The 25,211-nt window shown below is 46.7% G+C and overlaps 1 protein-coding gene across 4 annotated transcripts in view; it reads right to left on the reverse strand.

Moving 5' to 3' along the window:
- The window catches only part of Ccnd3 (cyclin D3), a 95,504-nt gene that overhangs the window by 16,466 nt on the left and 53,827 nt on the right, over positions 1-25,211 (reverse strand). For 2 of the 4 annotated variants that reach the window (XM_063266663.1, XM_063266667.1), the window contains one exon: positions 2,264-2,347. The exons of 1 other annotated variant lie outside the window; for it this stretch is intronic. The gene's annotated coding sequence lies outside the window, so the exon portion shown is untranslated. The remainder of the gene's footprint in view (positions 1-2,263; positions 2,348-25,211) is intronic. One more of the 4 variants, XM_063266666.1, reaches the window with a different exon arrangement.

Genomic DNA, 25,211 nt, shown 5'->3' on the forward strand with positions numbered 1-25,211 from the left:
GCTTAGGCCATCAGGATTGGTGGCAAGCACAGTTATGAGTGAATCTGATGGCTCTCAAATGGAAATGACCTGGGGGTAGGGAAGGGCGCAGAGGGAGTGCTCTAGGACCTGTGAGATGACTCAGGAGGTAAAGTGCCTTCTGAGAAGGACTGATAAGTTAGATCCCTGGGACACATAACAGAAGGAGAGATTCGAATCTCACAAGTTATCCTCTGACCTCTAAACTCACATCATGGCCCACCTATACACACACACACACATACACACACACATACACATAAATACACAAATACACACACACATAAACACACAAATACACACACACACACACACACACATTAACTCATTAATTAATGTCACTGTAAGCCTGTAATTCCAGTACTAAAGAGGAAGGTGTATATCCGTGAGTTCAAGGCCAGTCTGGTCTACATAGTGAGACTTTGCCTCAAAAGCAAAATAAACAACACCCCCACAATGTAAAAAATAGACAAATGAACTAAAAAAAATAGTATACCATGATTAAGTTGACTTTATTCTAAACTACATGTTGACTTGTTTTCTTCTTGTTTTTAAACTGGAGCTAGCGTGAAATTCTGTTACTAGACTTCCAGGCTTGTCTATTTGTCCGTTTCCTTCCTCCCTCCCTCCCTCCCTCCTTCCTTCCTTCCTTCCTTTGAAACACAGAGTCTCACTGCGGAGCCTTGGCTGTCCTGGAACTCTATGTAGACCAAGCTGGCCTGAAATTCACTAAGGTCTCCTTGCCTCTGCTGGGACTGACGGTGTGAGCCATCACCATGCCCCTCAGCGTCCTCACACTGGCTGTCCTGGTGCCATCTTGGATTCCTGATTTACTTTGATTTCTTCATATGGTTGCTGCCTAGGGGGGGACCCACTGTCCCCTAGATGACTCAGGTCCTCCTGGGCATCCACTCCTGCTTACTTGTTTATTCATGTGTTTTGAAACAGGATCTCGGGGAATTCGGTGAGCCCAAACCTCCTACTTCCACCATGCTGTGTCCGGATTACTCGGGTGCATCACCGGAGTCTGCCAGGTACAGCAGAATCTCAAATCTGCCACCAAGTGAATCCCTTCACAGCACAGAGAAGGGGTGACATGCCCCATGTGAACCTATCTCAGAAGAGTACACATTCTTGGATTCTAGTCCATGATATAGCCCTAATTATTGTAATATATAAATAATGGCTTCCCCAAGAAAAATAGGTAAAATGAGTAGATGTCTGGTTTTTGAGGAGGGGCCGAGATGCATATTTACATATCAAAGCAGGTCTGGCCTCCAGGTTCTCCCAGCATCCCTCAGCCCTTACCTGGCCCACACCCTGCCCCCAACAGTGAACTTCCAGCCCAGGGGCAGGGCTGCCCTTCCCCCACACATTCTTCTCTATATAATCAAGATTTTGGGGGGGTCTCTCTCTCTCTCTCTCTCCCTCTCTCTCTCCTTCTCTCTCTCCCTCCCTCTCCCTCTCTCTCTCCCTCTCCCTCCCTCCCTTTCCCTCTCCATCCTTCCTTCCCTCCCTCCCTCCCTCCCTTCTCTCTCCCTTCCCACAGCAACTTCCCTGGACTCCTTCCTTGGGTTGGGGCAGGTGAACTCTCTCTCTAAGCCACTTCCCAACAAACCTGCATTTAATATATTCTAACCTGGCTTGAATTGGCTCATTTCACCGACGGAGAAATAACTTATCAGTAAGTCTTTTTATTTCTTTTTAAAGTGATTTTATTATGTATTTACTTATAGGGCATGCCAGGCACATCACAATGTCCCGGTGAAGATGACAGGAATCTGTCCTCTCCTTGCACTATTGCAGATCCCAGGGATTGAACTCTGGTCCTCTAGGCTTGCGGGCAGCTGCTCTTACCCACTGAGCCATCTCCCTGAGGCTTTGAAGTCTTACAGTAAGGAAAGATAAACTCCAAGGAAGCTGCATGTTAATCCAGGGGCAGAGGGGGTTTCGATGGGGTTTCCATGGGGTTTCGATGGGGTTTTTTAAATCCAAGTTTGAAAGGTTTGGGCCCTGTGAGTAATGCAAAACTTTCTAAAGCACCTCATCTTCGCACTGCTCCCAAAGATCCGGAGGGTAGCTCAAGGCCATCAGATTAATCTCTCGGTGACACCTCTTTCATCCCAGTCCAAGGACCTGCCTATCACACCCATTTCTAAATCAGGAGGCTGGCTTTTAAAGTTCTCCTTTGAGAGGCCCCAGCTGCCCGACTCAATGCTATCGTGTCCGCAGCACTCTAGCCTACCTAAGGCCTTATTGCTCACCACTGCCATCCTCCTCTCTCTTCCTGAAGGTCTTGCTGGTCCATAACTTCCAGAACATTTCAGGGCTGCAGGATGAAAGATCAGAGACAGCAAGTTAACAGCCGTTCTAAACTGATTCTCGTTTCCTATAATTAAATCCTCTCTGTCCTCAAAGATATGGAACTTACTAGGTGGGGATGGGAAGTGCTGCAAAATTGGCTAGCCTGTGGGAAATGGGCTAGCCTGTGGAAAATGGGCTAGCCTGTGGAAAGAGCCTAAAGATGGATGCTCAGGTGATTCCCCACGTAGAAGGTCTTTCTTCTTCTCTGGTTCCAGCCAGCTGCCATGCATACTTGCAAAGTCTAACTTAAAGTACTCTTGTAGTATAAGTTTTTGTGGGTTATTTTTTTCCAATTTAAAGTTAGTTATCAGTGTGTCACAACACTACTGGTTAGTTACACAATGGGAAGCAAAAAAATCCAGAATCCTAAAGGTGGCTGAGTGGGTAAAAGCACTTGCAGCCAAGCCTGATGACCCTCAGTCAATCCCTGAGAACCCTACGGGTTGGTCTCTGACCTTCACACCTTTGTTGTACAAACTAAACCCAGATGCATATGCAGAGGAAAAATAAATAAATGTGATTTAGACTTAAAAGGGGGAGGGCGTGGTGGCACATGCTCTTAATCCCAGCACTTAGGAGGAAGCAGGTGGGTCAATGAGTTCGTGGCTTGTCTGGTCTACTTAGCAAGTTTCAGGCCAGCCAGGGCTGCACAGTGAGAGCCCGGCTCTAATTAATTAATTAACTCACTAGCCTATGCAAGCAAATCCTCCAGGGGGTGTGTTTTATTCATTCTCAGGCTCTTTCTGCAAGATTTATTGAGACCCCATTGAACCTAAGATATTTCTGGGCCACGAGCAACACAACGGACAGAAGCTTCCTTTACCTTTTCGTGTTGGTCTTGCATAAGCAGGCTAGGCTCAAACCCTATGCAGACAGGGATGGCCTGAAACGCCTGCTCTCCTCCCAGTGGCAGCTTATCCACTGAGCTATTTTGTTGAACTTCGATATTTTTTCTAAAATTGAATGCTGGTAAAGGGCCCAAGTTATGAAAGAGGATTATCTTTTCCTTTTTTACTTCTAGGTTTTTCTGAGACAGGGTTTTTCTATATAATAATCTTGACTGTCCAGAGTACAGTGAGTATTCCGTAGACCAGGCTGGCCCCGAACTCAGAGATCCACCTGCCTCTGTCTCCTGAGTGCTGGGATCAAAGGTGTGCACGCCACGGCTCGGCCAAGGATTATTTTTCTAGTTCTAACTGCTAACACTTCTGGTGCTGGACGAGTACATAAAATGTATTTGATCATTAGTGGCCGTGAGGCTTAACAGCTTCGGAAAGACGATTCTAATTGTTCAGAAGTTGATTGAGATGTGTAGACCTTGGGTATGAATAATTTTGGCGCGTGATGCTTTTTTTTTTTTTTTTTTTTTTTTTGCGTGATGCTTTTATGGCCAAGTTTTCATTTTGTTATTTTTCTGAGACAGATGGGTCTCTCTGCTTGGACCTGGATATCTGTGCACCGGCTACACAGAGCAGGTTGGCCCCCGGGAATGAAGGCAGATGCCACCACGCCTAGCTGTTTTTATTTTTATAATGAAGCTAATTAATTAATTTAATAATGAAGCTAATTAAATTTAAAACAAAAGAAAAAGAATATAGGAGCCTCTCAAATCTAAATGTTAAATAGAGAGTCTGGGTATTTGGCTTAGTACTGGGATGTTTACCTAGCCAAAATACTTATTAGATTCCTAGTGTGGCCAGCAGAGAACCACAAACATACGATCCAGAAATAGAGCACCAATGCCTGCTTCAGCCCAGGCAGATCTGAAGACATTATCCTAAGGGCAGAGCCTCAGAAGACAATCTGCTGTCGGATCCCATTTATGTAAAACCAACAGAATAGGGAAATCTGCAGAACAGAGCGGGCTGGGGCACACACGTAGTTCCAGCACTGGAGAGAGAGAGCCAAGAAGGTCAGGGGTTAAGGTCATCCTCAGATACACAAGAGAGTTCCGGGACAACCTGGGGTACACAGGGAGAGCCCATCTAAAGATTTTTTTTTAAATCTGTAGATATGAAACGTAGCTACAGGAGGATTGCTGGGACTCCCAGCTAACCTAGCCGAGGACCACAAACTCCAAGTTCAATGGCCAATGGTAGAACCTGTCTTGGGACAAATGAAAAAGGAAAAGACAGAACAGGCAACACCCTCCTCTGGTCCCAAGTGTGTGAGGGTGCATGTGCTAACATGTACACCCATGCACACCCTGACACTGACACACACACACACACACACACACACACACACACACACACACACACACACAAGCAAAAATACATGCTTCATTCTGGATAGTGAATGGATGGTCACTTTCCACAATGGGTTAACATGGATAGTTGACAGAACAGGGACTGTAGCCTAGGTTTGACTCTCCTCTGCCATTTACTCATTCAAGTGTGGCCTGGCCAACTCATTTACAAATGAGGGTAATAATCCCTAAGTAAGGGAGGTCAGTAAAGCGACCCAGGAGTACTGGAGTCCCCAGCACCATGCTGATGGCTTTAACTATTTGCAGACACTTGACACCAGCAAAGGGGGATGAAGCCAGTAAGATGGCTTGGCGGGTAAACGCTATTGCGGTAAAGCCTGCCAAGCTGAGCTTAATTCCTAGTAGCCATGTAAAGATGGAGATAGACTTCTCTACTTTCCACGCAAGTGCCAAGGCGCCTGCACCCCCGCCCTCGCACATCATCCGCGCGTACAATGAGGATAAAAAGAAATCTTACAGATGGCAAGAGGGTGTAATGGCACCTGCCACCATGACTGAAACCCAGGGACACAAAGGACGGGAGAGAGCTGACTCCACAAGCTGTCCTCTGATGTCTACACACCCGCTATGACACACAGATAGGTAAATGGGATCAAATGACTTTCCTAAGTAGGACACAGGATGGACAGGCCGATGGACAGACGGATGTAATGAGGGATGAAATGTCCAAACTCAAGAACTCAGAGCAGAGTCCATCCACGCCTGGAGATAGTACCCACCCCCAAAGCCCCAGGCAAAGCAGGCAACGGAGGTCACACCGTTGTCGCACAGGCTCTGTGCTGAGCTCTGGGATCTGTCTCTGAAGAATAACAAGGGTAGGCCAGCATTCTCCATTTTTTTTTTTTTTTTTTTTTGGTTTGTTTTTAGAGACAAGGTTTCCCTGTGTAGCCCTTGCTCTCCGGGTACTCGCTTTGTAGACCAGGCCGGGCTCCCCTCTTTCATGAGTTACCCTTCAGCAGAAGGCGTCTGAGCAGAGAAGGCTGCTCAGACTGGGGTGAGAAAGACCATGGAAGTAAGCCCAGGCTCGGCAGAAGCATCTGGTCTCTGAGCAGATAAGAGAAAGGTCAGCTCTCCTCTCCTGATATGCAGCTGTCATTGCTGAGACTTGCGAAGAGCCCCAGTGATGCCTTGAGCAACACACTCTTCGCCCCACCCCCTCCCTGGTCTTTGCTCCACCTCCTCCCTGGAGATGGTGTTTCTGTGGAGCTCAGGTTGCTATTGAACAGCATGACGTAGCCAAGGTTAACCCAGAACTTCTCATCTTCCTCCCTCTACTTCTAAGATGCTGGGATGACAGGAGTGGACCCCTGTACCCTACCATCCACTTTTTTAGCCTCCTCCCCTCTCTCATGGACTCTTCCTCCACTGGTTTCCACAGGGAGCCAAAGCCCCACCTTCTCGGACACGTCTCAGAGAGGTGCCCTGTTAAATTCAATTAGTCCGCTTTCATACTTCTCCAGCGACCAGCCTCCATCCTTAAATCCCAGCCTCCTTCCCTGCCGGGATGCCACACCTCTGAGGCTACGTATCCTAGCTACTCAAGGCCCAGTGTCCCATCTCTGTGGTCCTGTGCCCCGATCAACTGGGATGGCGATTGGGTGAGGGGCCCGAAGCTCTAAACACCCACGTCACTCTTTCTCAACTTCTCCTGTCCCAGTCCAGCAACAATCTACAAGCAAGTCCTGTTGCCACTGCTTCCCAAAGTGCTCTGGAATCTGGTCCTTCTGCCTGCTGCTCTTGGCATTCCCGTCTAACACCTGGACTGACGTCTCTTTGGCTCCAGTCACCATTTCCAGCCTGTGCTCCCGACGGCTTCCTGAGCCACCTTTTAGAACCTTTAGGAATGCACATGCATCCTTTGACTCATAAAAACCTCAACTAAATCCAGACCTCCCAAAGTTTCAGAGCCACTAAGATCTAGCTTGAGATATGGAAAGTGGCCATTAGAAAGAAAAAAAGAAAAGAAAGAAAGGAAGGGGCATGCATGGTACAGTGATCTGAACCCAAATTTGCTCTCCAGTCTTGGATTTTTTTCTCCAACACAGAAGCACCCAGACTTGGAGCCACTGAATGCCTTGCCCTCATCTTTTTCCTTAGCTCATAGACTTCTGTTGGCCTAAAACCCTTCTCACCCATGTGCTCTGGACCCTTCAACGCCAGCGTGAATGTCACCTGCAAAGGAACAACCTCAGTTCCCTGCTGAAATGTGAAGGAGGGTGAGGTGACCACCATGAAGCCTGACCCATGACAGTGGGCTCTGTCTTGGCCAAGAGTGTATACTTCAGGGCCCTGTTGTCAGTCCTGCTCCTTGTGGCTGCCTGCACGGCTGGTGCCAACCGTTTCTAACAAATGTCATGGAAACGTACACAGAATAGGAAAGGTAGAGTTACCAAGTGAACCAAATCCAGCTAAGTTACCAGCCTGGGCTCATGCTTGCCCGGGATGCCAAACCCCAACGCAATGGTAGGGTGCCAAGCGACAGGGCCTAGATAGGAAGGCAGGGCCAATCGTGCAGGGGCTGTGGCAGCAGGAGAATTTGAATAACGCCCAAAAGCAACCAAGCACTTTTGTTTTGGGTCAGAGTCTAACTGTGTGGCCCGGGTTAGTTGGACTTACTGTATACCTTAGGAGGTCCATGCAAGAACCTCCCCCACTCTGTTAGCCTCCCAAGTTAACGTTCTAGGGACATCATTGTGCCCAGCTCAAGAACAAATCGCGTATTTTGACTTTTGAGACTGTTGTCCTGTGGAACCCACACTGGCATCAAATTCTGAATCTTCCTGTCCCTACCTCCCAAGTCCTGAGATTACCACGTCCAGGGACACGTTACACGAGGTCTGCTGCATGCTCAAGTCCAGCACCCACGAGGGAGAGGCAGGCAGAGTTTTGCGAGTGGGAGGCCAGCCTGGTCTATATAGGGTCGGTGCTATAGAATAAGTCCTTGTCTCAATAAACAACATATGAATTCCAGTACAATACCACCACGTGTGTATTCAAATTCAAGCACTCTTGTGCTGCAGCCCAGGAAAGTACAGGTTAATAGTAATTTATAGTACATTTCAATCTAGTTAAAGGGTTTTGATCAAAACCAGAAATAGTTCTAAGCATTTAGGGTCTGTAGCCATATAAGTCAGGAGCCTTTTAAGAGGTTCTTGTAAATAAAATCATGAAAAATTCCAAGGGTGCTGGGCATAGTACTCTAGGCTATGCTTTCAATAATTCAGGGGTTAAAGCAGGATGGATGGTTCAAGGCTAGCCTGGGCTACACAAGAAAACGCTATCTCAAAATAACTCACAGGAAACTTCTATTTAGAACTTGATCTGTGGGGGGGGAGGGGAGTCGTCGGTGCACGTTACCCATGGAAACAGTGGTGCATTTGCCTCACTGAGTGTCTGACAACTGGAGGACAAATTGAAGGAGTGGGTCCTCGCCATCCATGGTGTGGGTTTCAGGAATCAAACACCTGCCTTCAAGTTCAACAGCAAGTGCCCTTACCAACCAGACACCACGTTGGAAAAAGGCCGAGTGTGGCTGGGAGATGAACTCAGTCCAGGGTAGGCACAGGAAGCTGAGCCCGGGGTAGATGCTGTCATGTAAGGAATGTGGAAGAGCAGACAGGACAGCAGCAGACGTCCACATTTAAGGAGGAGGTGGAAAGAGGCCACCAAAGAAAACATCGGAGGAGGCCAGAGGGAAAGTCTCTATCAGACCACAAGGCCGCCTGAGACCAAGGGCCAGGACCCCTCCTCCCCATAGATCTTGAAATATTTGGTTGGACTAACTTGTCCTTCACAGGGCCACCCCCGGGACACATTCTTCCTTTAGATATGCTAACAGAGGTCAAAGGGTAAAGGTCACGGCTTGCTTGGGCCCCAGCCTTTGTGTCTCTCTCAATCAGCTGCATATCTTTGCTCTGACCCATTATGTGCCCATTCACATGTGAGCTATCTTCATTCCAGTTTCTGGGAAGAGCCCAACACACTGACTTCCCATGATGATGTGGGATGTGACCTGGTAAAAGAGCCAAGAAGAGTCTGAGCGAGGTTCAAACGGGGGCTCCGCCGGGGCGGAGTCTAAGCTGCCTGGTGGGTTCAGAAGATGTGGGAACGCAAGCAGACGATGTCCAGTTTACCTTACCCTATCGGAGCTCTAGTGCTATGTCTGCTGTTTCTCCATGCCTTGTTCACAGGGAGGGCCACCCTGGCCTGTGTGTTGTAGTGAGGCCCTGGCTGGTGGAAGGGAAAAGGAATTTGGTTCCACACCCAGAAGTGCGGATCCATGGGCCGCCTGACTGGTTTGCAAGACTGGGTCTCTCACATGCCACATAAGCATCCCGCCTCTCAGCTGCACCCCCATCCCTTCTCTTTACAAAAAAATTATATCTATGTATAGATATATAGAGATAGGTAGATAGTGTGTATGTGTATTTGTATATATGTACCTTTACAAATACATAAATATATTTTATTTATTTGGGGTTTTTTTTTGGGGGGGGGGGGAGGGTGTTGTTTTGAGTCAGGCTTTCTTTGTGCAGCTCCGGCTGTTCCAGAACTCACTCTGTAGACCAGGCTGGCCTCGAACTCACAAAGATCTGCCTGCTTCTGCCTCCCCAGTGCTAGGATTAAAGGCATGCAACCACCACTGCCTGGCTTATGTTATTTTTTTTTTAAATTGGAATGTGTTTGTGTGGTATATGTGTGGGGGTTTATGCTTACGTGTGTGTGTGTGTGTGTGTGTGTGTGTGTGCGCGCGCGCGCGCGCGTGTTTGCATCCATGTTTGTGAGCACGGAGGTCAGGGGAAAGTGAAAGGTGTCTTCCTCTATTTCTTTCCGCTTTATTCCCTTGGTGACAGGATTTATCACTGAACATGAAGCTCACCGGTTTGGCTAGGATGGCTGGCCATGGAGCACCCCACAGTGCCTTACCTCTGCCGCTCAATTGTGGGGTCACAGGCATGTGCAGCCTTGCCTAGACCCTATTCCAGCACATGGCATTCAAACTCAACTCGTGTTTATATATACAGCAGGGTCTGGAACCAATGAGCCCCATCCCTAGCTCTATTGGGATTTCTTTTCCTGTCTTTTTCCTTTTTGTTTTTTGAGGCAGGGTTTCATGTTACTCAGGCTGGCCTTGAACTTACAATGAAGTCAAGGATGGCTTTGAATTCCTTTTGCCTCTACCTGTCTGAACACTGGGATTACAGAGTACTGAAATTGCTCTCTCTCTCTCTCTCTCTCTCTCTCTCTCTCTCTCGCTCTCTCTCTCTGTCTGTCTGTCTGTCTGTCTCTCTCTCTCTCTCTCTCTCTCTCTCTCTCTCTGTGTGTGTGTGTGTGTGTGTGTGTGTGTGTGTGTGTGTGTGTGTACGTGTGTGTTACTAGGTACCCCAGGCTGGTCTTGAACTCCTGCCTCAGACTTCCAAATGGTAGGATTATAGTGGGTTACCAAGCTCCACATTATCTGCAAGTGATTCTGAAACAGCTGAGAGCTATAGTCAGGACTTCCCCTAGGCAGGACTCAACCCACTCTTTCTTGTACCTCTGCATAAAGAACTTAGCCCTACTAAGCACGGTGGTAGATGCCTACAAGCCCAGTATTTAAGCAGTAAGAGGCAGGAGGACTCAGGGTCATCCTCAACTATATATCGAATTTGAAGCCAACATGGGCTACGAGAGAACCTGTGTCAAAAACCAAAGCAAATAAACCCAGTCAAGTTTATGGATCTCTGCAAGTTCAAGGCCAGCAAGAGAAACGCAGTGAGACCCTGTCTCAAAAACGAACCTCTCTGCCTGGCGGTGGCAGCTCATGCCTTTAATCCCAGCACGTGGGAGGCAGAGGCAGGTGGTTCTCTGCGAGTTCGAAGCCAACCTGGTTTAGAGAACTCCTAGGACAGCCAAGATTACACAGAAAAACCCTGTTTTGAATCCCCTCTCCCCCCCCCAAAAAAACCCTAAACAACCAACAAACAACTAAACAAGCCCAGAATTTACTGCATCCTCAAACTGCTTCTTAGTGCTCCACAGTACCATTTCATATTGGAGATTCCCAGAGGGCTGGCCCCCTCCTAGACTGGATATAATTATTCTCAAATCAAAAATCCATTGGATCAAGCCTCCTCATCCATAACAATAATCTTATTATCAGAGGGCAACTGGCGTTTCCTAATTTATTAATGTATTCTCTCATTTGCAGTTGCCCCCTTAGCTCTCCGCAGCATGAAGAATTGAGAATTCACAAAATCCCCGGGGTTGGGCCAGGACAGATGAAGGGGGAAAGGAGCCAAACACAGTGACTCATGACCACAACCCCAGCCTCTGGGAGATGAAGTCAGGAGGATCAGCAGTTCAAGGCTAGCCTGAGAAACAGGAGACCCTGCCTCCGGAAGGAAAGAAAAGACCCGAGGAACTGGGTGTGGCACTCGATGACAAGGCAATGGGATTGTCCCACGGTCCAGCCTCGACCTCAGAGTAAGACCCGAGGGAGGGAAAGGAGACAGAAACACAAAAGGGACTGAGAACTCCGTGGCTAAGCACATCTGCTGTTTTCGAAGCAGATCAGAGTCCAGTTCCCAGCACCCACATGGAGACTAGCAACCTTTATACCTCCAACTCCCAAGGGCCCACCGCCCTCTTCTGGCCTCTTTATATGGTATCTGCATGCATGTGAGTGTGTACACGTGTGCCTGTGTGCACACACACAAATTAAAACAAATCTTATGTTGCCTATAGTGTCGAATGCCTCTAGTCCCAGCAACGAGGAGGCAGAGGTGGGTGGGTCTCTGTGAGTCTGAGGCCACCTTCGCCTACAGGCTTCAGGTCAGCCAGGGCTACACAGAGACCTTATCTAAAAACGTGTGTGTGGGTGTCTGATGAAGCCTGCGCTTGCTGGGCTAGGGAGATAGTAAGTGCTTGCCGTGTAAGTACCCCAATTTGATCCCCAGAACCCACGGAGACATGTGCATATAAATTCTATATTTTAACATATATTTCATAGCTCACAAATGTGTTTTAATATATTTTAACGTCGACTTAGAGAATATTAATATTTTTAAATAACTTTAGCCCAAATTAGATCTTCTCAGCAAACTCAACCCCTAGAAAACTTTTTTTTTCCTTTTATTGGATATTTTTTATTTACATTTTAAATGTTATCTCCTTTCCTGGTTTTCCCTCCAGAAACCCGCTATTCCATCTGCCCTCCCCCTGCTTCTATGACGGTGCTCCCTCACCCACCCACCTACTCCCTCCCACCTTCCTGCCCTGGCATTCATCTACACTGGGGCATTGAGCCTTGACAGGACCAAAGGTCTCTTCTCCCGTTGGCGCCCAACAAGGTCATCCTCTGCTACATGTGTGGCTGGAGTCATAGGTCCATTCCTGTGTACTCTAGGGATGGTTTAGTCCCTGGGAGCTCTGGGTTCTGGTTGGTTGATACTGTTTTTCTTCTTATGGGGTTGCAAACCCCTTCAGCTCCTTCAGTCCTTCCTCTAACTCCTCCATTGGGGACCCCGTTCTCAGTACAATGGTTGGCTACAAGCATCTGCCTCTGTATTTGTCATACTCTGGCAGAGCCTCTCAGGAGACAGCTATATCAGGCTCCTGTCAGCATGCTCTTCTTGGCAGCCACAATATTGTCTGGGTTTGATGTCTGTATATGGGATAGATCCCCTAGGTGGGGAAGTCTCTGGATGGCCTTTCCTTCAATCTCTGCTCCACACTTTGTCTCCCTATTTTTTCCAGTGAGTATTTTTGTTCTCCCTTCTAAGAAGGTCTAATGCATCCACACTTTGGTCTTCCTTCTTGAGCTTCATGTGGTCTGTGGATTTTATCTTGGGTATACCCAGCTTTTGGGCTAACATCCACTTATTAGTGAGTGCATACCATGTGTATTCTTTTGTGATTGGGTCACCTCACTCAGGATGATATTTTCTTTTTTTTTTTTTTTTTTTTTTTTTTTTGGTTCTTTTTTTCGGAGCTTGTCCAGGGCCTTGCGCTTCCTAGGCAAGCGCTCTACCACTGAGCCAAATCCCCAACCCCAGGATGATATTTTCTAGTTTCATCCATGAAAACATTTTTTAAAGATTTATTTATTTATTTATTTATTTATTTATTTATTTATTTATTTATTTATACACTGTCCCTCGGATCCCATTACAGATGGTTGTGAGCCACCATGTGGGTGCTGAGAATTGAACTCAGGACCTCTGGAAGAGCAGTCAGTGCTCTTAACCGCTGAGCCATCTCTCCTGCCCTCCAAAAAACTTTTAATACTCAATATATTGTTATGTTATCCATATTTTATTTTTATTTCTTTAATTTTAGGGTTTTTAAAAGGATTGTTTCTTTTAAATCTTTATTTTTTTCATTTATTTATTTTTACTTATTCACTTTACTAATTTTAGTTTTTTTGAGACGGATTTTTCTGTGCAGTCCTGGCCGTCTTGGAAATTGTGCTATAGACCAGGCTCAAACTCACAGAGATCTACTTGCCCCTGCCCTACGGTGTGATTAAAGATTATCCTCATTTTACAGAATTTACCAAAGCACAGAGAGGCACCCAGGTCTCACAGCCAGTGAGGGGTGCAGGTAACAGGACGCAGACCTTTGATCTCAGAGCTCCGGAGGCAGAGGCAGGCAGATCTCTGTGAGTTCCAGGCCAGCCTGGTCTATAAAGAGAGTTCCAGGACAGACACAGCTACACAGAGACACACAAAAAGGGAGGTGGAGGCAGCATTTGAATCCAGATCATCTGAGTCCGTGATCAGAACTTAACGACTAAGTGGATCAGAGCTGTCCAGCCCGGCAGCATCCAGGATGGGGACAGGAAGGAAGGAAGCAAGCTTGTTGCTGTTCCTAGGCCCAGTGAGGAGCTGGAGGAAGGGGAGACCCAGGGAAAACAGGCCGAGCGCCACAGCTGACCATAGCCTGCAGATTTCCTGGGCTCCCTGGCCAGGACTGAAACACAAGGAAAGCGAAATTTCTCCAGGAAGAGAGCCCATTTTTGAGGAATTTTTGCCTTTGTTGGGTCATTTGTGATTTCAGACCCTTAGTATCTTCCTAGAGTCATACAGAACATATTGAAAAATGCAAGGGGCAGGGCCTGGGTGATTCTCTGTCTCAGTCTCTCTCCCCATCTGTCTCTCCCTCTCTGTCTCTCTCCCCATCTCTTTCTCTGTCTCTCTCCACATCTGTCTCTCTCTGTCTCTCTCTCCCCATCTCTCTCTGTCTCTTTCTATCTCTCTGTCTACCTCTCTGTCTGTCTGTCTGTCTCCCCGTCTGTCTGTCTGTCTGTCTGTCTGTCTGTCTGTCTGTCTCTCTCTCTCTCTCTCTCTCTCTCTCTCTCTCTACCAGGCTGAGGTGGGGGTGGGGGTGGGGATGTTGGGAAGCGCCAGCCTTTTGCCCTGAAAGCCTGGTCACCAGACAGCTCCTCTTTTTTCTGACCAAGAAGCAGTGAGCTTCTTATTTCTTCCTCCTCCTTCCCTGCAGCTCATCAAAAACAATGACCAAACGACGCTATCAGGGGCCGGAGGGAAGGCTCAGGGGTCAAGAACATTTGCTGCTCCGCAGAGGACCCAGATTTGGTTCCCAGCACCCACATGGTGGTTCACAACCACGTGTAACTCCAGTTCCAGGGCACCCAGTGACCTCTTCTGACCTCCCTGGCCACCGAAAACACACGTATGCATGGTATACACGCATGTATGCAGGAAAAAGACTTATACACATAAAAATATCAACAGACGCTTAAATAGAAGTCTGGTAGATAAACAACTCAGCATTTTCAGAGCTTCCTTACTAATGGGGGAAAAAAGGCAAAAAAGGAGACTGGTCCCAGGTTTCAGAAATGGATGGACGATAAAAATATAATAAAAAGGGAAAGAAAGGGGGCAGGTAACCAAATGCCCAGCCCCCTAGGCTGCAGGGTAGCAGGTAGGGTATGCCGGCCAGGAGGGCCCTGCAACGTGTAGAGGCTGAGAGATGAGGGAGAACCAGGAGGCCAGAGTCTGCTTTGATATGTTAACTAGGCACTGAAGCCATTTGTCCCAGGTTTGAAACCCAACACTATGAAAGGCTTTTAGTGGGACATCCAAAAATTGTATTGTTGGCCCTACCACTTTTGAGCTTGGAAAAGGAATGGAGCCTCAGTGGTTTCATCTGTAGAACGGGGCTATCCATTTCAGCCTACAAGTATGAGGCAAGTGTTGGCCGAGGAAAGGAGGGGCAAGGATTCTGTTGTGCGGTGAGCATTTCGTGGACATCTGCTTCTGTATGTCAGGCACTGATAGAGGCTGGAAATCAAAGACCGTGTCTGGGTTCTCTGTGAGCTACTGAAGGGGAAAGAGACTCACTCAACCAACATGGTGAGAGGCCTGCTACTGCACACGTTGATTCTTAGGGCAGCAGAGATAGTTCTGGAAGAGGGAATGGGAGTGGAGACATGGTTCAGACATCTATAACTGGTTCTCAACCTATGGGTCATACATAACCTCTTTGGCAAACTCAGACTTCCAAAATATTTATATTATGATTCATAATAGCAGCAAAATTAGTTATGAAGTAGCAACAAAAATAATTGGGGGGGGGGGTCCAGCATAACGTGAGGAACATGTTAAAATGTTGAAGGATTAGGAAGGCTGAGAACCACTGGCCTATAGTGGCTGGTGGCTGCAAGGGCATGGGGCGGGGAAGACAGGATACTCTTCTCAGTGGAGTGGCAACCAGTGAGCCACTCATACTGCTGTCACTTACCCGCCCTCACCACACATCCAGCTCTATTGGAGGTCTCTCGCTGCTGGCTGGTTTTGGTCAAATTGATATAAACCTAAATATACCTGGGAAGAGGGAATCTCGATTGAGAAGATGCCTCAGAACACTGGCCTGAGGGGCCTGGTGTGGTGGCACAAGCCTTCAACCCCAGCACTCGGGAGGCAGAGGCAAGTGAATATCTGTAGGCCAGCCTGGTCTACAAAATGAGTCTAGGATACACAAAACTCAGTCTCAAATAACAACAACAACCTGTCTCTAAGTGCCTATCACTGAATGTGGTCCCACCCCTGAGTGGGTGGTTTGGGGTCTGTAATAAAGAAGGCTGAGTGAGTCATGGGGAGCAAACCAGTAAGCTGCTTTCTTTCACGGTCTCTGCTTCAGTTCCTGCATTGAGGTTCCTGCTTAGATTTCCCCTATTGGTGGAGTGGGACCTGGGAGCTGCAAGCTGCAAGCCCTACCCCCATATCCTCCCTGCTTGCCTTTAGCCATGGTGTTTATGAGAGCAATAGAAATCCTAACTAGACAGACAGACAGACAGACCACAACACACACACACACACACACACACACACACACACACACACACACACAAATAGTACCGGGAAGCTCCCATACAAGGTCCACTCAGAGAGAACTGCTCAAAAGTCAGTGCAGTGGTCTCTCCACCCTGCAGCTCCGGTAGGGCTTGGCACCCTGCGTGCACCCAGATCCCAAGCAATTGCTGAACCATGTGCATACTTTGAGGAATGAGGACCCCTGGGGGGCCACTCCGATGTCCCTAGTGTTGGGCATTGTACACAACACCTTCCCGGTCGGTCCCTGGAGTCTAAGTGCCAGTATTAGTTGTCCCAAGCCCTCAGCTTATCCCCAGCTGTGACACAGGGGTGCTATCTGCCTTCCAGTCTCGTCCCTTCTGAGCTATAAGCGCTTGTGGTGTTTTCTCATCCCGTATTTTATACTGAACTCCCTTTGAAAGATCAGGCTAGATCACTGAGTCCGCTCGGTGGGTAAAGGCACTGTGGTGGCTATCCCTGTTGTCAGCTTGACTACATCTGGAATGAACCACAATCCAGAACTGGAGGGCTCACCTGTGATGCAGATCTGACCTGGATCTTGGCCTGGAGATCTTGAGGCACAGTGGCCATGAAAAGCTTAGGGCCAGGCAAGGTAATACACCTCCTTAATCCCCGGAGACTAAAGCGAGGAGATCTCTGAGTTCAAGGTCAGCCTGGGACAGAACAAGTCCCAGATCCAGTCGAGGTGGTAGACGCCTTTAATCTGGGACACACCTTCTTCTGGAGACCTACATAAGGACGTTAGAAGAAGGAGGGCTCACTCTTTGCTTGCTTTTGTTGACTGCAAGCACATCTGTTGAAACCTACTTCTTCGTGATTCCAGTATATACAGAAGAGCAGCTGAAACACCTAGCCTTGTGGGACTCAACAACTACTAAACTCCTGGACTTCCAATTCACAGCTGACCATTGTTGGGGAGTCGGACTGCAGACTGTAAGTCATCATAATAAAGTCCCTCAATATACAAAGACATTCCTTATGTTCTGTGATTCTAGAGAACCCTGATCCAGGCACTTGTGAAACCCCATGACCTGCCTACCTAATTCCATTTCAGGAACCGACATGGTAAAAGGAGAGAACAGATTCGCACGCTGCCCTCTGCCCGCATGCGTGTGATACACAAGTCCTCTACCACCATCACATTAATTAATTTTTAAAAATGTACAGGTGAGATGGTTTGGATAGGTATGGCCCCTGTAGATTCATGTGTTTGAACGCCCGACCATAGGGAATGGAGTGGTACTATTAGGAGCTCTGGTCTGTCTGTTGGAAGAGGTGTGGCCTTGTTAGAGGAAGTGCGTCACTGTGGAAGTAGTCTTGGAGGTTGTAGAAGCTGGCCAGTGTGTCACTGTCACCTCCTGCTGCTGCCTGCAGATCAAGATGGAGAACTTCCAGCACCATGTCTGCCTGGACACTGCCATGCTCCTCACCACGATAATAATGGACTGAACCGCTAAAACTGTAAGCCAGCCCCAGTTAAATGCTTTCCTTTCTGAGTTGCTTTGGTCATGGTGTCTGTTCACAGCAATGGAAACCCTAACTAAGACACCGGGTGTGATAATTTACTCCTCTAACCCCTCGCCGCAGGAGGCTTGCTGTGAGTTCCAGGCCAGATGGGTGACAAGCATAAAACTTGGGTTTAAAAAAAAAAAATGGGACTGGAGAGATGGCTCAGTCTGTCAAGAGCACTAGCTGCTCTTCCAAAGGTCATGAGTAGCTCACAACCACCTGTAATGTGGGAAGCCAATATCCTCTTTTGGTGTGTTGAGGACAGCGTGCTCATATTCAAAAATAAATAAATCTTAAAAAAAAATAATAAAGAAAAATGAAAAGAAAAGGCCAGGTTTGATAAGAAAGGAGTTCCTCTTCCCTTTTTCTTTCTTTTTGATAAGGATCTCATCCTGTAGCCCAGGCTAGCCTGGAACTCACTATGTAGCACAGGCTAGCATCAAACTGACAGATCCTCCCGCTTCAGCTTCCTAAGATCTATTTGCCCCTTTCTTTCTCCTTCCTGAGATGTTGGGGGTTTGTACCCAGGAACTCGAGAATACAAGGCAGGTACTCTACGGCTGAGCTACACCCCAAACCCAAAAGTTCTTTCCATACTGCAGGTTACCTCCACTATGATCAGAGTGCAAGGGACAGGAAACCGTGCTGGAAAAGATTGCTTCTTGCTGACTTGACACAAAATGCTGATATTAAGGGAGATAACACTTAGCTGACGGCGAAGGGTGTGAAGTTTCACCACTGCAAGGGTTCCGGCAGATGAGTCACCCCATTAGAAAACATGAAACCCTACGGTATGGATGTGGAAGACTCTTCAATAGTGGATCCTCAAAAATTTGACAACAATCTCAGTATTTAAAACAAACAAAAATATTTTTTTGAGACAGCTCCTCATTCTATAGACCAGGCTGGCCCCCCTAAGAAGGAGAATTACAGACATGAGCCACCACAACTAGCTAATGTCCTCCCCTCAAGTGTCCGGTATTATCAACAATGACTTGGGAAGCGCAAATAAACTTTTTCTTGTTGCTTTTTTTTTAATTTTTAAAGTCTAGGTTTCATTATGTAGCCTTGGCTAACTTTGAACTTATGTAGACCAGCCTGGTCTCAAACTCATGACATGCCTGCCTCACCTTCTAAGGTGTCAGGATTACAAGTGTGTCTGTCCCACAGAGTACAGCTTCAAATAATGCTTCTCTAGATCCTGGCATTCACATCGGTGGCTCACAAACCCCAGTAACTGCAGGAGACTGGATGTCGCTGGCCTCCAAGGGCATCCACATATACATGCTCCCCCCCGCCCCGACATACACACACACTGACAGACAGACTGACTGAAACACACACACACACACATACACACACACTTACACACACACTTGAAAATAAATCTTGTGGTTAGAGAGCTGTCAGCAGTGAAGAAGGGGTTCAGTTAACAGCACCCACATGGTAGCTTACAACTGCCTTTAACTCCAATTCTATGGGATCTGATGATTTTGTCTTGCCCCTTCAGCTCCCTCATGCCCATGAACGCAGACAGGCACAGATACACATACAGATAAACAAACAAGCAAATCTTTAAAAAGTATTTTTAAATAACCCCTTTCTAAGCTGTCAATCATACTATGTATTTAAGTGCAAGCACATATAGATACTTTTTTGAGGTAGTCTCTCTTTTAGGTAGACCAGGTTAGCCTCAAGCTCACAGAAATCTGCCTGCTTCTGCCTCTGAAGTGTTGGAATTGTGTGTGTGCACCACGCCTGGCTAATATATATATATATATTTATTCTAAGTAAACTATAATATGGGAGCTGGTGTGGTGGTAAATGTCTATACTCCCAGCACTCAGGAGGCAGAGGCAGGTGGATCTCTCAGTTTTCAGCTAGCCTGGTCTACAGAGTGAGTTCCAGGACAGCCAGGGCTACAGAGAAAAACACTATCTTGAAAAAATTAACATAATATGAAAATGTAACAAAAGTACACAGTTTAATGGAGGCAGAGAATCAGGCAAATGATACATGCCTACAATTTAGTCCTTTGAAGGTAGATAAGGAAGTTCACGGTCATCCTTGGCTATATATCAACTTTGAGCCTAACCTGGGCTACATGAACATCTACTTCCAAGAAACAAAGAAAACCAACAAACTCTCACAAAAAAAAATGTATAACTATATAGTGTATAAGTATACAGTGTATAACTATAGTTGTAGCATTTCAGAAGAGCCAGGGGCCAGGACTTCAAGGTCACTTCCTGGTCATTCTAAAGCCAGCCTAGACTACATAGACAGGTTTGCAAGGAAAAAAAAAAAACAAAAATAAAAATAAAATTAGAGCAGGCTTCATGATATCTGCCTCTAATGCTAGCACTTTGGAGGCAGAGGTGGGTAGGTCTGTGTGATTTCTAGGTTGGTCTGGAATACACAGCGAGTTTCAGGAAAGCCAGGAATACGCTGTGAGACCTTGTTTCAAAACTAAAATAAACTAAAATCATGAATCAATTCTGCAGTCCTCGAAAGCATGTGACCTCTGACGTGCAACCTGGACTGACACGGAATGGGACTTAATTTGCCCGAGTGTCAGATTTGTCTTTGGCTGAAATCTTGCAGGGCTATCCCCAGGATTCAGTATACTACATGTAAGGAGCTTGCTCTGTGGCCTCTCCTCCAGCTTGTGGTAAAAGGACGACAGAGAGAGTGGTGGGTCACTTAAGGTCACAGAGCTGAAGGGACACCCTTCAGGAAACCTGCATGAAGAGTTTATATTAATAATTTTTACTTCCTCTCACTATTTCTTTCAAGGCAGGAAATAGATCCTCGAGGGTGGCATATGTTATATGTATGTGCTCATGTGTTGTAAGTTCATGTGCACCTGTGTGTGGGAGGGTACATGCATCCATTCACACACAGTAGCTACCCATCCACTTGTTCTTTTTCTTTTTCTTTTAAATTAGGTTATTTGTTTGCATTTCAAATGTTATTCCCCTTCCTGGTTTCCCTTCTGCAAGCTCCTTATCCCGTCTCCCACCCCACCCCTACTTTTTCTTTTTAAATTTCTTTGTTTTTTTTTTTAATTTTTTTTTTTTGAGACAGGGTCTCACAATGTAGCCCTAGCTGGTCTGAAATTATGTATCACAGGCTGGCCTTGAACCCACAGAGATCTGCCTGCCTCAGCTTCCCAAGTTCCAGAACTAAAGGCGACTGCTGACCACATCTGGCTCAATCTTTTACTACTACTACTACTACTCTACTACTACTACTACTACTACTACCACCACCACCACCATCATCATTATTATTTACTTTTTAAAGATTTATTTATTTATTATATATAAGTACACTGTAGCCGTCTTCAGACACACCAGAAGAGGGCGTCAGATCCCATTACAGATGGTTGTGAGCCACCAAGTGGTTCCTGGGAACTGAACTCAGAACCTCTGGAAGAGCAGTCAGTGTTCTTAACCGCTGAGCCATCTCTCCAGCCCCTATTATTTACTTTTAATTATGTGTATATATGTGTGCCTGTGTGTGAGTTTGAACACACAAGCTCCTGGGAGGAATTTGACGCCCTGGGTTGGAGTTAGAGGTGACTGTGAGTCACTTGATATGGGTGCTAAGAACTGAATTCAGAGTCTGCAGATTCTCTACTGCATGCTTTTTTAGACAGTTCTCTTGCCAGTCCCACTGCCCATCCCCTTGGCTATGCTACCAATGAATACCAGGAATCCTCTGTCCCTCATCTCTGCAATGCTGGATTAGAAATGTGGCCCCCATTTTTTAAAGAGATGCCTTATTTTATCTTATTCTCCCAGTGATCCTATTCAGTAAGTGCTTATTATCTCCATTCTCTGGCTAAAGAAACAGAGGCCCAGAGTCTCTTAGGCTCTTACATAGAAAGAAAGAAAACCAACAGAGATGGTGTGCACCTGTAATCTCAACAGTGCTGCATGGCCGAGGCCAACCTAGGAGGTGTATCAAGACCCTGCCATAATACAATACATGCAGACAGACAGACAGACAGACAGACAGACAGACCTGTTGTTTATTATAAAACATATGTTGTTTGTAAAGACAGCAGGAACAGAGCCCAGAAAGTTCTAAGTACAATGCTAAGGATATTACAGAGAAGCAGTCAATCAATCAATACATAAATAGTTCTCTATAATGCTGAGGATGCACATATATACATAGATAGATAGATAGATAGATAGATAGATAGATAGATGCATAGATAGATATAGATAGATAGATAAAGCGAGCCAGTCAATGCATTTTTGAGGCAGATTTGGAGGCTTGTGAGTTCCAGGCTAGCTTGGGCTAAACAGACTGTTTCAAAAGATAAATGAAATAAAGTTGATGGGCCAGCAAGATGGCCCCTTGGATAAAGGCACTTTCCACACAAGCCTGATGACCTGAGTTTAATACCTGGAACCTTGAATGAAGGGAGAGAACCTCAGCACTCTGAAGCACATCATGACACACACATACTCAGTTACATGTCCTCAGCACACAGAGACATACTCACAGATACACGAACACAATCCAAACACAGTAAAGGATGAGAAGGGAGTGTGCCTGGTGTCCTGCGCTGCACCCATTTTCTGTAAGTAAGCTCTTTTTTTTTTTTTTTTTTTTTTTTTTTTTGGTTTTTTTTTTCGGAGCTGGGGACCGAACCCAGGGCCTTGCGCTTCCTAGGTAAGCGCTCTACCACTGAGCTAAATCCCCAGCCCCTGTAAGTAAGCTCTTAAGTGATGAAAGGTTCCTGTGGCTTTGGGGCATTCCTTCCTCTCTATGATCTCTCTTGTTTACAACTTCCTGAAGGTTGCAAAGAATACATGGGAATTACTACCATGTGGCCAGAGAACTTAGACAGCCCTGGCTCTTGAATCCCAGGTCATAGACCCTACCTACATAGCTTAGATAAGACCCTAGCTCCTAAGTTTCCACCCTACTCCTTTAGAAAATGCTGGCTAGGGCTGGGGCCTGGTGACTGGCTCACCAGGCAAAGGCGCTTGCTGCTGTGCCTAATGACCTGAGTTGTGTCCCTGCTGTGGAGGGAGAACTGACTCTCAAAAGTTGTCCCTCGGGGTTGGGGATTTAGCTCAGTGGTAGAGCGCTTGCCTAGCAAGTGCAAGGCCCTGGTTTCCGTCCCCAGCTCCGAAAAAAAGAAAAGGAAAAAAAAAAAAGTTGTCCCTGGTCCTTCACATGGTTGCTGACATGGGTGCCAACTGGCATGAACAAAATAATAAATGATGTAATAATTTTTTTCAAGTGTTGGCCGTTAATATCACATAAGGTCATTTGCAGGGATAGCTGGGACAGACAGAGCCTAGGAAGTGCTCAGAACCCAAGCTGAGGATGACACAAATGAAAAGCATCATGGGTGTGATTTGTCTGATGCTCTTGGGTCTTCTTGTCAGTTTGGACTTTAAGTGTCGGAGAATGGTCTGTGTGAGTGTGCATGTGTCTGTAGGCCAGAGGTTGACATCTGGTGCCTTCCCAGAAGGCTCTTCACCCTTCCTTTGAAGACAGTCTCTTACTGATTGTCTTTTTTTTTTTCTTTTTTTCCGGAGCTGGGGACCGAACCCAGGGCCTTGCGCTTGCTAGGCAAGCGCCTTGCGCTTGCTAGGCAAGCGCTCTACCACTGAGCTAAATCCCCAACTCTTACTGATTGTCTAGACTAACTGGGCAGCAGGCTCCATGGATACACCTGCCTCTACCCACCCCCTCTCCAGGGTTACACAGACCAGGGCCTGATAGCTTATGTGAGGTGCTGGAGATCCAAAGGCAGATCCTCATACTTGCACAGTAGGCACTCTATCTGCTGAGCCATGTGGAAGGTAGAACACTAAAGGAAATACTTGAAAGGGTTGAAGGGAAAGGGAAAGGAGATGGGTGGGACGAATGGTCTCGGGACTCCAGATGGCCACTGCTGCACATGGCTGATCTGGGAAGAAGATGGCCCCACCCTTCCCTGCCCCTCCCACATGCATCTGGGAAATGTCAGTGAGACACTGGGTTGGAAAACACTAAAGAACGCTACAGTACCCAGAGAGGGGATTGCAAACATTTCTGAAATGCATCCCAAATCTCCTATCTCAGCAGGCTATGCCAAATCCCTGCCGAACAAACAGCGCGGGTCTGTTCTTCCCTTTCTCCACCCTGGCACCGTTACTAATCAGAACTTCCTTTCCTGCTCAAGTGGTGATTCCAGGCCTCCAATTCCAGCCTTGGAAAGCCCGTTCACAAAGATGTAAGCTGATAAACCCAACCATATCCCTACCGTTTCCCTCTCTCTGAAGAAGAATACAATAAACATGGGAGAAAATGAAATGTCCCATCTGTAGAAGATTCAGTAAATGAGCCCATCTTACAGTGGAATGTTAGACATGGTACTATTTTACAATGGAATGTGGTACCATCGTAGATAGACTACTTTGTTTTTTTGTTTTTTTGTTTTTTTGTTTTTTGTTTGTTTGTTGTTTTTTTTTTTCGGAGCTGGGGACCGAACCCAGGGCCTTGCGCTTGCTAGGCAAGCGCTCTACCACTGAGCTAAATCCCCAATCCCCGACTACTTTGTTTTTAAGTTAATTGTGTGAATTGTGCATGTGGTGTGTGTGTGTGTGTGTGTGTGCGTGTGCGTGTGTGTGCGTGTGTGTGCGCATGCGCACATGCACGTGCATGCAACTGGATGCTGCACTACTCTCAGGACGACTATCAGGAGTCCTGAGGTCTCTTCCCACCTCAATAAATCAAGGTTTCTTGTGTTGTTTCTTCTCACCGCTAGCTGGCCAGAAAGCTTCCATATGATTCTCCTGTTTCTGCACCCTTTCCTGTAGGAATTAACACATGTGCATAGCATCTGGCTTTTTAATGTTTATTTGGGGAACTGAACTCATGTCCTCAGCTTGTGAGTTATGCATGGATCCAGCATCTTACTACTTTTTCTTTGTTGTTTGTTTGTTTTGAGAGATAGGTAGATGAGGTTGGTATTGAATTCACAGAAATATACCTACGTCTGCCTCCCAAGGGCTGTAATTAGAGATGTGCAGGGCTACTTCAGGCCTTGTGCAGCCCAGGCTGACCTCAAATGTGTGTGTGTGTGTGTGTGTGTGTGTGAGAGAGAGAGAGAGAGAGAGAGAGAGAGAGAGAGAGAGAGAGAGAGAGAGAGAGAGACACTGTGTGGTTGCACGTGTATGCTTCAGCATAGGAGACCAGAGGACAACTTTGGGTCTCGACCACAGAAACATCATCCATGTCCCTTCACACAGGCTCTGACCTGGAGCTCACTTAGCTTTCATTAGGCTAATGGCTGGCCAGGGAGCCACAGTGAGCTCCAGTCACTGCCCCTCTAGCTCTGGGATGGCAGGCATACATCATGCCAAGGTTTTTATTTGGGTTCTGGGGATCAACTGCAGACACTCAAGCTTGCGTGGCAAGCATTTCTCTGAGTCCCCATTATTTTGTGGGTTTGTTTTGTTTCTGACTTTGAACGTCTGATTTTTTTCTTGCTTTTATCTTGTAAGTGCTGGGATTACAAGTGAGAACCAGTACTCACGGTTTAATGTGACTTGAGAGATGGAGTCCAAGACCCCATTCACGCTAGATAAACACGCTACCAACTGAGACACATCCTTACCACCAGATCTGCAATTTTCATAACATTGTATATGGACATAATTATTTTTCATTATGTTTACATGCAGGTCTGTGTGATG

This window comes from Rattus norvegicus, chromosome 9 (assembly GCF_036323735.1).
Source record: "Rattus norvegicus strain BN/NHsdMcwi chromosome 9, GRCr8, whole genome shotgun sequence".
In the NCBI taxonomy this organism is placed as follows: domain Eukaryota; kingdom Metazoa; phylum Chordata; class Mammalia; order Rodentia; family Muridae; genus Rattus; species Rattus norvegicus.